We start from the raw sequence: 13,732 nt of genomic DNA, 5'->3' as shown, positions 1-13,732 counted from the left end.
TCAATCTGCTTTGAAGTGCTTCCTACAATCATGATAATCTGTTCCAGAAACTGGTCATAATAGAAAACACCATTACAAAGCAGTCTGCAAAACACATATCTAAAAATGCTTTCAGTTACACCTCAATTGCAAATATGCCACTGAGCCACTTCCTTACTTTTTCATCAGGGAGGGTTGGCTGTGATAAACTCGCATTTTTCCCGATCTCCTGCCTTTTAATCATGTCTATCAAGTCACTGTAACTGACAGACATGTTAGCTCTGCTATTCAAAACAAATAAGAGATGCCTAAATTATACTGCTGAATTTTAAAGAGGTACTGTCAGGTTGAAAACCTGGGGCCAACTCCTGCAGTCCTGACTCAGGTAGTATGCCAATTTCAAAAGCAAATATACTTGGATAAGAACTGCAACTTACATAAATGGAATTTTTGCTACTGATGTCCCTTGGTGCAGGATCAGGCCCTTATCTCTTCTACAAACATCTTAGACCATTAGAACAGCAGGCATCAGATTATTTACAATTCTTTATACGATTAATTTAAAGGCCTGATACTACCAGGTACAAACCTGCCGCATAAATAATCCAACTGGCTCAGGTCTTTGTGACAACTGCACTGAAGCACTTCAATAGCTCATTTGGTCTGTTTGTGGAGAGAAGTCTTACTCAACTCAAGTAAAAACTTCAGAGGATTTTTATTTTCCTTCTTGAGTTGAATCAGCACAGGAAAGGGAAAAAAAAAACAAACAACCAAACAACCCAAGCCTCATTATTTTACTTCTGTTTCTAATCAATTACTTCTGCATCTCATGCTCAAACATTTGGGAAACTTAAAATTCAGTGGAAATAAATTTCTTGATGTTTTGGACTCTGTTTTAATTAAAGCTGGAAATGCTTCTCTTGGTGCTGGGTTTTGCAACAGCATAATCTTGCAGACCTAGTTTTGGAGAGTACCTCTGGACTGGTACCATCCTTATGCAATTCTTTACCACAGATACAAATTTGTCTTTGAGGTTTCGGGCTTATACTACCAGTCCTCAAGTCAAGCACAGTCACAGGTCTTCAAGGAAGCTGCACTAGTATGTCTGTGAGCAGAACTGGGCTCTTGCACTTTTCATGGACATCCAGGTCCTGTGAGAGCTTCGTAAATAGATAGCAGAGTATGCCGCCAGAAAACAAAGGGTTTTCGTTAAATGATAACATCTTTCCAAACTAAAACCAGAAACTGTACTACTTATAGGAGGGTTCTAGTCCTCTCAGACCATAAGTGTCACAGTTAAGGTTAGTGCAGCCCAACTGTACACTTTCAGAAATAGTTTAAGAGTGTTTGCCTTGCATTAGCAATCAAGAACTCAGGCCAGTAAATTCTCATCCACAGGTCATTTCACTGAAATGAGTACTACTTCATGCATTTGTACAGATTGCAAAAGTGAATTTTATTCTGCAGGCTCAAATCTTACACTGGCAAGAACAGAATGGCTTCCTCACTAGAAACACCACCTGAATTCTGCCCTCAGTTAGTTTAAAATGTCTCTTTTCTCTTTGCCTACATCACAGTGCTCCTGAGTGAAAGAAGAAATATGGTTATGCCTAGGCGAAGTGCAGACAGATGTTTTGGCATTTCCCTGCAGAAAGCTCCTCTGATAAAACTCTGCTCTCATTTACAAGCTCTGCTGCTGCTGCAGTCCCTACACACCTCACAGCCATCCTCCTCTGCCAGTAAAAACCTGATGCAGCTTTTTACCATTACAGCTACTCTGGTTCTTCACCAGGCATCACACCAAGCTCCTCATACCAAGAGCATCATATACCACTATCCCTATTTTCTGCATTCTAACTTTATAGTCCTTATCTCCAGCTATCTCTCTTCTCAGTTCTGCTCCGCAGTCTCTGCTGTTCCAGTTCTCCCAAACCTTTGCAGCTGCCAGTAGCATCTTCTTTGTCTTCTACTGGCTGCCAGTAGCATCTTCTACCAGCCATCTTCTTTGGCCTGTAGCATCCTTAGAAAGCATTCAGAGAAGAGCTGTCAGGTAATAGGGATTGAAAAAAACCCCACAGAATCCAGTATCATACTAAAATATCACAGAGATATTAAGAGATGAGCTGACTATAGTTCACAAGTATTTCTACAGCAAGAAAATGTGATGCTCTCATCTCCACATGAGAACATAACAGGACCAAGAACCTAGCAGCTGAGGAACTAAGTCGCAACATAATCACAAGGGCTGCTGAATTTTAAACATTTAACCAAGAATTGCAAGATGTTCTCTTCCTTCAGAAAAATTTAAATTTAAATTGGATGCTTGTTTAGAATAGTCGACCAACTTGAACTTGAATCAGCTCAAGGAAATTCTGTGCCTTCAGGGAAGAGAGAAAGAATGACTGAAAGCACCTTTCTGGAGCTACCATCCATCACTGTGAGAGGAGGGACTAGATGGGGAAGAATCCCAGAGATCAAAACTAAAATGTAAACTAAAGGGTGAAATGCTAAAACCCCAGTTCATCTTCGTTCTCTCATAACTCAATATTCTTCATTTGAGAAAGTGACCACAGAAAAGACTGTTTCTCTAAAGTCTGTCATCTGCAAACCTGCCAATGAGTTTTCAATGAAAAATCAAATTTAGGTTTTTCAGCCTCGATACACTTTGTCTTTATGAAACTACAAATGAAATACAACATTGGGAGTAATCTTACCCAGTTGTCTTAACTAATTCAGCATTTTGGATGCCTTAGTTTATGTAACTTACAGAGAAATTCCTGGAAAGAAGGATGGCATTGTAACTTCAGCCTTTGTAAAATTAACTCACACCAGCTATTCTCAGTAGTACCATCATTATCTGAAAAACTGTGCTCAAATGAAAAATCAATAAATAAATACGAAGAAGAAATTTGCAGAAAAAAACCAAACTGCTATTAGCATTCCAGGAGTATAATAAACTCATCATTCTCCAAAGCAAACATTGAAGCCTGGATTTGCAAAGCAACCACAGAGAAGGAGGTGTGCAAAGCTCATTCCAAATATAAGTTGGTTTAATATTTCAAAGACCCATTAGAAAGAGCACCTAGTATTAGCAATACCATGGTTTGTATTCCTGATGAACAGTCCTAGACAAATACAGAAGGTATCTAGTAAATTACTCTCTTGGGAACAATTTCTGTTGCTTAACAGGGGGAAATGTTAAATTTTAAAGATGTTAATGACTTGCTTTGTTTTAATTCAGTCTGTACAGATGCATGTCCAGTGTGCATATAAAAACATAAAATACAGGAATGAGCTTGAAATATTTGTTTTCAAAATGTTGGGACCAATTGTGCACCTATGATCAGGGTACTTTTTTCCTCAAACTGTAGTCACACTAACTTGAACTGAACTGCTTAGGTGAGTAAAAGATTTGCACCATCAAGTTACTTACTGGAAAAGTTTAGCAAGGACATAATTGCACAGCCTTGTAAGGTGCAAATCTATGTCTCTGATGAGGAAAAGCAATGAGATGAAACATTTTATTCATAGGGTTTAACTACATATCTAGAATTAAGTATGTGAATAAGTGTTTTCAAGGGTTATAACTTTGCCCCTGCCACTAATGCACTCTGACCTTGAGCAAGTCATGTAACACCAGATTCACAGACCTCGAAATTAAATTCATACTGACTTCAGTCACTGGCAATCCTACTTGGTGCCTCTCTGCAGCATTATTTTTCATATCTTTAACAGATGAGCGCAAAATTGTCCAGGCCATAGTCCTTTTATGTCTCAGTTTCTCTCCCTGATGATTATTAATTCTGACTGCTGAGCATGGTTGTCAAAATGGAAACAAGCGTAAGTTGTACTTTTCTATCACTTGACTATCTTCACAAGCAGGAACTGTGGAATTCTTCAGGATTTGTACTATGTGTTAGTTGACATCATCCTTCACTAGTATTGGAACAGCACATAGTTTCAGCGCATAGTTACTCATTTTGAATAAAGTATGTATCTTTAACATACCACAAGCTACCAACGACATTATTTTCCCTGTTGTCTTTTCTTTTAAAATAGGTGGTTACTAGCTGCAATTACAACTAAAGCTAAGTTCTCTTAGACTGGAGGAGCACCTGGCATCCAGGCAGAAACTGGGGCTCAGCTCTGTATTATTAATGAAAATGCCCTTCATATGTGGAGCAGACCCCCAAAAAGGTCAGAGAGTGAAATATTAAGTGATTTATAAATATAGACTGATTGCCCTGTCCAAACCATGTGTTTGAAAACCTCCATCTGGCAGACAATCATCTTCAATCAGGAAGAAAGAGCAGAGAAAGGAATATGAGGCAGGGCAGGGGGATCTGTAATCACTCTAACAAACTTTTGAGACACAGCCAATTTTTCCTTCCCTGCATTATATACACAGACTCCAAAAAGCATCTTTTTTATGTTCTTGAATTTACTATATTATACTGTCAAACTGAGTTATCCAGAGTGAACTTCCTACCCTTTCCTTCATTGCCTTCTTTTTTTTTTTTCTGTTAATCTTTGATCTATCATAAATCAGCATCATAGGAGATAAATAAGCAACCTTTACCTAAACCAGCAGGCTAAACAACTTCCACGTGGCCAGGCAACACAGCAAAGTAATTAAACCTGTGCATAGGCCATCCGTAGTCAGCACCCTCTTCCCTTAAGAGGCTGACGCTAGAGTGTTCCCAGATTTAGTTCCTAATCCTACCTCTGAGTTGTGCAGATGGTCCAAGCACCCACTCAAAACCTCTTTGAACTTACTATGAATCTACTCAGCCTGGTAAGCTTGTTGGCCCTGATTCTGTTGCAAGAATGCACATGTGGCCAAGGTGTCATTGGAATTTTTTCCCAGCCCCTCAAAAAGACAGGCAGGATCTTCTCCTTTCTCACATAACACATCTGTTAAAGATAGGTTAAAGTGTTCATAAAACATGTAGATGAGGCCATTAGTGACATTGTTTAGTCGTGGTCATAGCAGTCATGGAGTGACGGTTGGGCTTTATTATCTTAAAGGTCTTTTCCAGCCTAGTTGATTCTATGATTCTAACTAGTCATAACTGTGACAGCCATAGTTTGGAAACACCAATTTGGTCTCTGAGTCAGGACGTTTGCACACCATGTAAGAAATTTTCATTCTGTTATCTTTTCAAATAAAGTTAAAGCTGTTTTTTCATTTTTTCTTCCACATCAGTAACCTGCACAAGGTTTGCACTCAAAATGAAAAATACTCCTTTCAAAATGACAAACACGGAACACAGGACATTTGTTACCACTAAAAAAAGACCTCTCTGTCTACAGAGAAGCATAATTCATTCACTGATACACACACCCACATTTTCTCTGGGGAGTTTCACAAATTCACATGCACTCCCAGCACTAAATTTTGCATTTCAATTTAGGCATTTGCTATAAAAGATGTATAAAATCTTATGTAGTCAGACAGAAGCTGTTCCCTATTGGCTACATAATAAGCACCTTAGGTGGCTCCTGAGTATAAAATTATTCCAAAAGGGGTGTGAAAAAATTACACTGCATAAATTGATTCCAGATCCACCTGTTTCAGGTGCCAGCAAATATGTTTTGTTAAAGCCATCTGCTTGTATTAAAAGCTAACAGTTTTTGAAGACTATGGCACAAGCAATTTGCAAAGTACATAAACTTCAGAAGCCCAAACCCTTAAACTGCAAATAGCATATAGATCATGTACATAGGATTTCAACTGGCTGTTCTGCAGGACTACAAGACAGCATCTCTGCTTAACATCTAAGCATCTCCAGCATCAGAATATGTCCTCCGTAGCATGGAGGGTTCAAGAGTGCTAGAGGATCCATTTGACATCACCAGCTCCTCTCATGGTATTCCCAGTTAGGGAGGCTGCTTCACAGATTTGAAGTAATGATTAAGCTTTTGAGTGCAGCACAATATTTGGCAGACGTAAAACTGATGACTATGGTTATTCTCTGCAGGTTGCTACGCCCCAGCTGGTGACATGTTGCTGCAGAATGGACAAAGTCAAACCTCTGAAAAAGGCACTCTGCAGTTTATTTGGCTTTTGCCAACAGCCTAATAGAGAGTATGGTATATGTTGAAACTAGAAAGCCCATAAGCATTTAGCCTGCTCAACAACGCAAGAGACCCACAGAGGTCAGACACTGCTATGGTTTGTGTTTGTCCAGATCTGATCATGTAGGGTGCTGTTTCCCAGAGATATGTTAACCTTGTAAGATCAAGCTCCTTCTCAGCAGCTTCTGGGAAGAAAATATCCTGTGCTGTTTCCTCTCAACAAATGATCCCTTGCTGAAAAACAATGAAATTACACAAATGCTTTATAAACTCCCAAGGTGTTCGCAATTGATTTGGGGATTAAGACTAGTAACTAGCATGTTTAGTTATGGTCTCACTTAAAGCTCACTACAAAGTAAATAAAGACACACCAGTCCTTAACCAGCACAGTGCTTTTGTCTATGCTTAATTATAAGCACATGAATAGCCCTGTCACCATTCAGAGTCATACTCTGTAGTGTGGAAACATCCTTCACATGTAAATTACCTCCCAGGCTTATTACATTCTGAAACAAAACAAACCTTTTTGGCTTATAGATAACAGTAACACTTCTAGAGTTACCACTACTTATACACATCATCAGAAAATCACTTTGAGTGATTTTGTGTGGACCTTAAAAATTTGTGCTTAATGTGAGTGCTGAAGCAGAGGTAACTTTGGGAGTCGCAGCGCTGTAGTCAAGGAGACCTTGCATACCGAAAGTCACAGTTCTGCTGTCTGAGCTCTGCTGCACTTTGCTCACATGGTTTGACCCTGGGGTAAGAAATAACTGCTGTCATGCAGGGTTTTTGGTGGTTTCTTTTTTTTTTTTTTTTTGGACAACAGTGAGAATGGAGGTGAAATAAATACTGTGCTTGAAGAATTATCTCTAGCTAGCAAAGCACTGTCCACATAAGTCACAGGCTCAAATACCTGTCTAAGTCTTGTATCTCATATTCAAACAGTTCCCACTGAAAATTGCCACCATGGACAGAGATAGAATGAGTCCCATTACTGGGCATGCTGGCAGAGTCAGCAATCCAGTGTAAAAGGAAGGAAACGATACTTGCAATAGGACTAGCTGACATACTCCCTTCAGTGAACTGAGGTTTTTTCCTTCTCAGAAAGAAAAAAAGGCAACAGAAGGATAACAAAGAAGTGTTGACTTGATCCTCAAAGTCAACACCACGTATATTCAGACACAATCCGTTTCACAGCACAGCAGAGACAGCACCGTAATACTCCACGGTTTGTCTCCTGGACTAAATCACAAGGATCCAACCTAAAATAGAGACAGTTCACCTTCACAGTATTCAGTCTGTAAAAGATAAATCCATTACTTAAGACTGATTTTGCAATCTCAGCATGGCTTAAAACTATGTATCTGCTGCACAACAAACACAAATGAATTTCACCCCCAGAGACCCATCCTGAATTGCTTCCACCACTATCTGCAGATGATTAAATTTCTCTTTTTCAGTTCTACACCAGAAATGATCTGGTTGGCCATGATCTGAAGTGGGACAAATCCAGTTGCAGACTTCACACTAGACTGCACCTAAACTGTGGATCTTGCCACTACCCTGGGAGTGGAACACCTTCACATTACTATGACAGACTCCTTATTTCTCACCACTTTCCCTGTCTCTTAGGGCTGGTCTGCACTTGCTGCTGCAGGTCTTGCCATGGAGGCAGTGAGCATCACTGAGAAAGCTGGAGTCCAGTGCATGGCATGGCTTTCCGATGACAGACCCTTGATAAAATTGCCCATGGCTCTCAGTAAAAAATGAACCAAGAAATGTTAATCTAATGATCCCAGGCATACAGGAAAAAAAAAAAAAAAAAAAAGAAGAAGAAAAAAAAAAGTGAAAAGGCTTTTAAATGCATTCTAAACCAGTATTTTATAAGATGAATCAATATATTTCTCTAGGCTGGAAACAAATGAGTTCTCAAACAAAGTTAAATTTAGAGGAGAAAATGTTTGGTTTTCTTACTACGGAAAACAGCGATGACAACTCCTTCAAGGGCGTTTTATACGAACAACAATGCAAAGCTCAGGCTTCGTCATGCACTCCCTAAAATCAGCCGAGTAAGAAAAGGTTACTGTTGTCAGCCTACTTATTGTGAACAAAAGTAGCTTTGCGATCATTGTCCTTAACTGACAGCATTGTACTTAACTTCCAAGCTTTCACTGATCAAACTGCATATGGAAGTGATGCAACCACAAAGTAAAACAGTGACAGCTTTAATCTTGCATCTTTTACACAGTCAGTTAACCTCCCTGATGTCTTTAAAAGAACTACCTGAATAAGGGCTACTGGATAACACCCTAAACTCACAGATCCCAGTAAATACAGCACACATAAGAACTCCGATGCACAGTGGATTGCTTTGTGGTATTGTTTGATACTGCCCCCTTTTGCCAAACAGCAAGTTAACAGCCTAGACTTCACCCCAAAACTTTGCATGTCATGTACTTTTTTCAGGAAAACATATTCATGCAGATGGTCTTATTTAACCCTAGCATAACTGCTTACATAGTTATTAATCCTGACTAAAATAGAAATCTATTGTTCAAGCCATATTTAATATCACCGAGTGACACTGCTCTCCAGGAACATTTCCTCTAACAAGGACCCATCAACTCTCAGCCCAAGCCCTGCAGGACTATTGCAACTGACTACGAAGTATGAAGCAAAAACTGCAACGTGCAGATATATGTTCCCCCAAGTCAGCTGTCTGCCTGGGCAATCATGCTGGACAACCAAAGCCATCTTATTTGGCCTCTTGTTTCATCTTACTGCAAAGCAACTAAAATCCTACAGCACCACTTGTACTGAGTTTCTATTAGGCTACACATATTCCTGCTGGACCCATCCCCAAGCCATCTTTTCAAGTCTATATGAACTGAAGAGGTCCACCCTGTTAAAAGTCACTCCCCACACAGGCCCTCATCCCCTACATCTCTTGGTTCAAGCCTTTTGTCTTCTTCAGTTGTGCTTTTTCACTTTCTGGAGTTTGCATATTTTCTCCTCCCCAGTTGCCCCAGCTCTTTGTGGGAAGGGAGGGAGGTCACGGAGGGCAGCCACTGCCAATTCTATCAGCCTAACAGGCTGGGGGCACGAACAAAGCAAATATCTATATTTTGAATGGCAGGATCTCTCTCTCCACCATGACTTCAGGATTAACATGTCCCTGACAGAGGAGGACAAAATCTTAACCTCTCCGAGGAAAGAAAGCAAGAAAGAGAGGAAAAAAAGGAGAAAGTGCCTCCACTTCACTGAAAATCCAAGAGGTGTAACATAAAATGCAAAGATCCCCTACTGTAGCCTGCCTAGTGCAGAGTCTATTTGTCATCCAATCCAAACTGAACAAAAAAGTTTAGTCCAAAAGAGATAAAAGAAATAAAAAGATATTAATCATTCAAGTGGTTGTATAAAAATTAAATCTCTGTTAAAAAAAAAAATTTTGTTAAGTATCACCAGGATTTTCCTTTTTCCCATTGCTTTCTTCTCTGCAGTTTATGACCAGTTTTCTCCCTTGGGTGCTTACAAATCACACATATAACCAAGAGAGCACTTTTCTGTATGAAGTCTTCCTTGACTTCACTCACCCAGGATCTCACTGATCTCAAACAGCAGTCAGAATCAAAGCCCATTATAACTTTTAGCTTAGCTGGTTTCTATTTTGTTTGCAGTGCAGTCAGCTTGGGGTCTCAGCCTACCACTGAACCCATCCAGAGGCAAAGAGAGCAAACCTCTTGCTGCTCAGACTATAATTTAGGAAAAGAAGTATTTTCTGTAATGAGAGGGAATACTTGCATAACAAAAAAATGAAACTTAACTATGACCCCAAACTGATATATCCATACATAAATGGGGGGGGGGGGGGGGGGGAGGGGAGGGGGAGGGGAGGTGATCAAAACCTAACTCAAAAACAAAACAAGAAAACTAGGACTTGGCATCTACCACTTTTGGAGACCTTTTTTAAGGGCAGGAAATTATCTAAGAGTCTAAACTGAACCAACAGAGGACAGTGAACCCTTAGGACACAGATACTTCTCTATACCTGCTCTATTCATGGGCTCCACCTAAAAGCCCATGAACAGACAGGTTCAGTACCGACTTAGCAAGCACACCTTTTGTTTGTTTCCTCTGAGGCGTAACAGTAAGCGTGCTCCCAGGCAGCACCGGGGAGCAGATGGGAGTGTGTTGGAAAATACAGATCTCCAACTTTTGGTGCTGGTGTTAGAGCTGGATAGAGAAAGGTTGTTTCTGGCATCCCCCCTCATCCCCAAGTTTCTAACAATACACAGAGCTAAGGAGCTGCACAAGGCTCTCTACTTCCCTCTCCCTCTCCCCTTTGCTTTTGATCTCCATCAGGACGTGAGCTGAAATCTAATGGGCCACCCCTACCACAAAGACAAATTACCATCTGAAAAAAAAAATAAAATCATTACTATCCCTCTGTCTAGGCTATCCGGCTCCCCACCGCTGCACCCTCTTCCCTCTGGCCACAGCCCCGCTCGGCTGATTAGGAAGAGCTGGGAATGTAGCAGGAGAGAAAGAGGGCAGAAACCACCTCCGCTGCCACCTCCAAGCTAACGTCCCCGCTAGCGCTGCCGGACTGCAAAAACAGCGACCAAAAAAGCCCCTTTCGCCCTACAGCGCGAGGGGGAAGGAGGACGGGGGGCACCGAACGCCGTACCCCAAAGACATCCCCAAGCCCCGCACGGCGCCCGAGCTCTCCATCACCCCACGGCAGCCCAAGACTCTCCACCACCCCGGGATCCCATCCCAGGGCCACCCGCTCGCCCCGGCCCCCCTCCAAGTTGGGAAGTTTGCGCGCCCCCCGCCCCGGGACTGGGCCCACCGTCCGCCCCCCTGCCCGCTGCCTCGCCTCGCTTACGGGGTGGCCGCCGGGCTGTCGGTGCGGAGTTCACCGGCGCATCGCGCTCCGGCGGCCGCAGGAGCGGGGGTAGCCTCGGCGCGACTCGGCTCGGCGCGGTTCGGCTCAGCTCGGCTCGGCTCGGCGGGGCGAGTGAGGGCGCGGAGCAGCAGCTCTGCCCAGCCCGGCGCTTAGGGAGCGCCGCCCCGGGCCATGCGAGCGGCTGTGGGCAGCATCCCCGCGGCGCGGCCGGAGTTGGGACCCAAGTCCTGCCCGGCGCTCCGCTGTCTCTTCCAGGCGGCTCCTATCAGCACGGCTTCAACTCTTTCCATCGGAGACCGGGGGGAGGAGGAGGAGGCGGAGAAGGAGGAGGTAGGGAAGGAGGAGGGAGCTCGGGGCTGGCAGCCCCAACTCGCACTGATGTCAACTAATATATTCAAAGTTCAACAGGGCATTTCTTCGCAGGCGAATCGCTCTAGCCGCCCTCCCCGCTGCTCGCAGCCTGCCGCCTCGGGCCGGCAGGGGGTTCCACGGAGCCCCTGCAGAGGGGGCAGGCGGGGCTGGCCCGGGGAGGGGGGGTCGGGGATATGGGGGTGGCACACTTTTCGGGCGGGCAGGTTCAAGAGCCGCCGGAATGGGGAGGGTGGAAGAGAGGTACCGGCCGAGAGTGAGGATGAAAGCCAGAGGGGGAGCAACGCTTGTATTTAAATCCACCCCCTTCCGTGCCTCCTGGAAGGGGAAGGGCCGGCTACGTTGCTGTGTCTGGAATGGGAGCGGAGCGCAGAGAGACGAGGGGCTGCGGTTTCGGGCGAAGCCGCTGCCCCTCCGGCAGGGCTCCGGGTCGACATGCAGACCCCACGGCAGCGGACCCTGGAGAGGCCCCCGGCAGGGCCTGCAGCCAGCGGAGAGTGGAGCGCTGCTCCCGTCTCCCAGGGCCCGCGGCTATGGCTGCTTCTCCTTGTCGCGATGTCTCCCTGCTCTCCGGGGGCGAACCGGTTCGAAGTGAACCAGGGCAGTGAAGCGACAAAGTTTTCCCGTGCCGAAGCGGAGACAGCGGCGGAAAATCCGCGGCGAGTCGGGTACGCGACGCGGAGCGCAAGGGAGAGGTAGCGCCGCTGTGCGCTGCCCGGCGGCACCGCCGCGCTTCCACCTCCGCTGGCCGAGCCTGGGGCCGCCCGCGGGGAACCGTTGGGGGTGCTGGGGAGGCTGCATCCAACGTGGTTTTGCAAGTGGCTGATGTGCAGAGATGTCCCCGCGGTGCTGCACAGTGCCCGCGCACCGTTACCGGCAACCTCCTGAAGCTGAGGGATGGGCTCTGCTGATGGACAGGCAGCCGTGCAGTGAGAGGATGAAACACGTCTCGGCTGCTTATGGACATTTACAAATAGCAAGATAAGAGCCCCAGTTATTTATCAGCTGAATCCTCAGATAGAATGGCCTGCACTGATGGCACTGCATATATGTGTGTACATATATACTGGGATTTTTTCCATCGGTTAACTGATCCAGTTGTTCCTGTTGACAGTATGTGATGGCTATAGAAAAACAGTGTAGTTGTATGATGGCTCATCAATGTTATGACAGCCAATTGTAGTGGCAGTGGGTGTTCTTCCAGTTCCCATCTTGGAGCAGTAGCAGTACAGATCCACTAAGACGATCATTATAAAATACATAATTATTCATAATTTCTCAGTTTTTTCTTAATCAAGTAACGATATTGCTACATCTGCTCATGCAGTAACGCTCTTTTGAATACCGCTTGTGCAAAACAGTCAATACATTATTTATATGTATAGCGTTTTCAATCTGCTTTCCACTTTAAAACTTGCCCCGGAAAGTGTAGGACAGGCAATGGGTACAAAATAACTGCAATGTGGCTATGTGTTCTGCTCAAAACTCAGACTCTTGGCCAAGCCTTAAATCAGGCATAGTCTGGAAAGTATTAAGAAAACTGCCCCATGCACACAGTGGCATCGTATCTGTCCCTGTTTTTCCACCCTCATCATCCCGAAGACCAACAAAAACATGAAAAAACCCCACCAGCTGATTTTTTGGTAATAGCATCTTCTTAGAGTACTGTCTTAATTTACATGTGAATACTAAATACCTTTCAGAGTCCTCCATTTCCCTAGTATGCAGGATATCTTTCGGTTTAGCAAATTAAATTTTAAATAACAATGTACAGCAGCCTGGGTGACTGGAGCAGAACACAGCGTGGGGCTGTGCTCAGCTGGGACAGTGTTGACCTGCTTTTTCAGTTTTACTGTAGAGGGGATGGTTTGGTTATCTAGCCTCAGGGATAAAGCACCTCACCAAATGCCACAACTGCACATATGATTTCCAGAAGACTCAGCTCAACCTTTCTTTCTCCTAAGACTTGATGAGGCACTGAGCATTTAACAGTGGTAGCATGAGACCGTAGAAACTTAGTTTTTTCCCAATGTCTGTCATCATTTAAAGATCTAATGGATAGTGCTTTCTAATGGATAGTACTTTTTATTAAAGAAAAGATTGTTTGCCCTAAAATCTTATACTAGCATTTTCCTGCTACTACTTTGCTGTTTCCCAACACCACCACCACCCCCCCCACCACCACCACCCCCCACCTCCCCACCCCCCCCCAAGCTGGCAGTACTTCTGCTGGTCATGGGCATGCATACATTGCTTGGAGACCCACAAATAAAGGTGTGTATAAATTAAATTCCTGTAATGTTTCCTTGTAGACTCAGGTCCTGACACTTTAATGCCATTACACAGCACGATGTCTGCAAAATCAGTCTGGACAGGGACACTACTCAAATCCTTTCA

The 13,732-nt window shown here is 43.9% G+C and overlaps 1 protein-coding gene across 2 annotated transcripts in view; it reads right to left on the bottom strand.

The window, feature by feature from the left end:
- The window catches only part of SEMA5B (semaphorin 5B), a 283,952-nt gene extending 272,717 nt beyond the window's left edge, over window positions 1–11,235 (bottom strand). Inside the window, exons 1-2 of one of the 2 annotated variants that reach the window (XM_065671441.1) lie at window positions 10,946–11,235; window positions 8,032–8,112 (exon numbers count right to left, since the gene is read on the bottom strand). The gene's annotated coding sequence lies outside the window, so the exon portion shown is untranslated. The remainder of the gene's footprint in view (window positions 1–8,031; window positions 8,113–10,945) is intronic. The other variant, XM_065671442.1, reaches the window with a different exon arrangement.
- Between the last annotated feature and the right edge of the window lie 2,497 nt (window positions 11,236–13,732).

This window comes from Lathamus discolor, chromosome 3 (assembly GCF_037157495.1).
Source record: "Lathamus discolor isolate bLatDis1 chromosome 3, bLatDis1.hap1, whole genome shotgun sequence".
Classification (NCBI taxonomy): Eukaryota; Metazoa; Chordata; class Aves; order Psittaciformes; family Psittacidae; genus Lathamus; species Lathamus discolor.
Note: the sequence above shows the minus strand (reverse complement) of the source record. Positions and strands in the feature narration are given on the sequence as shown.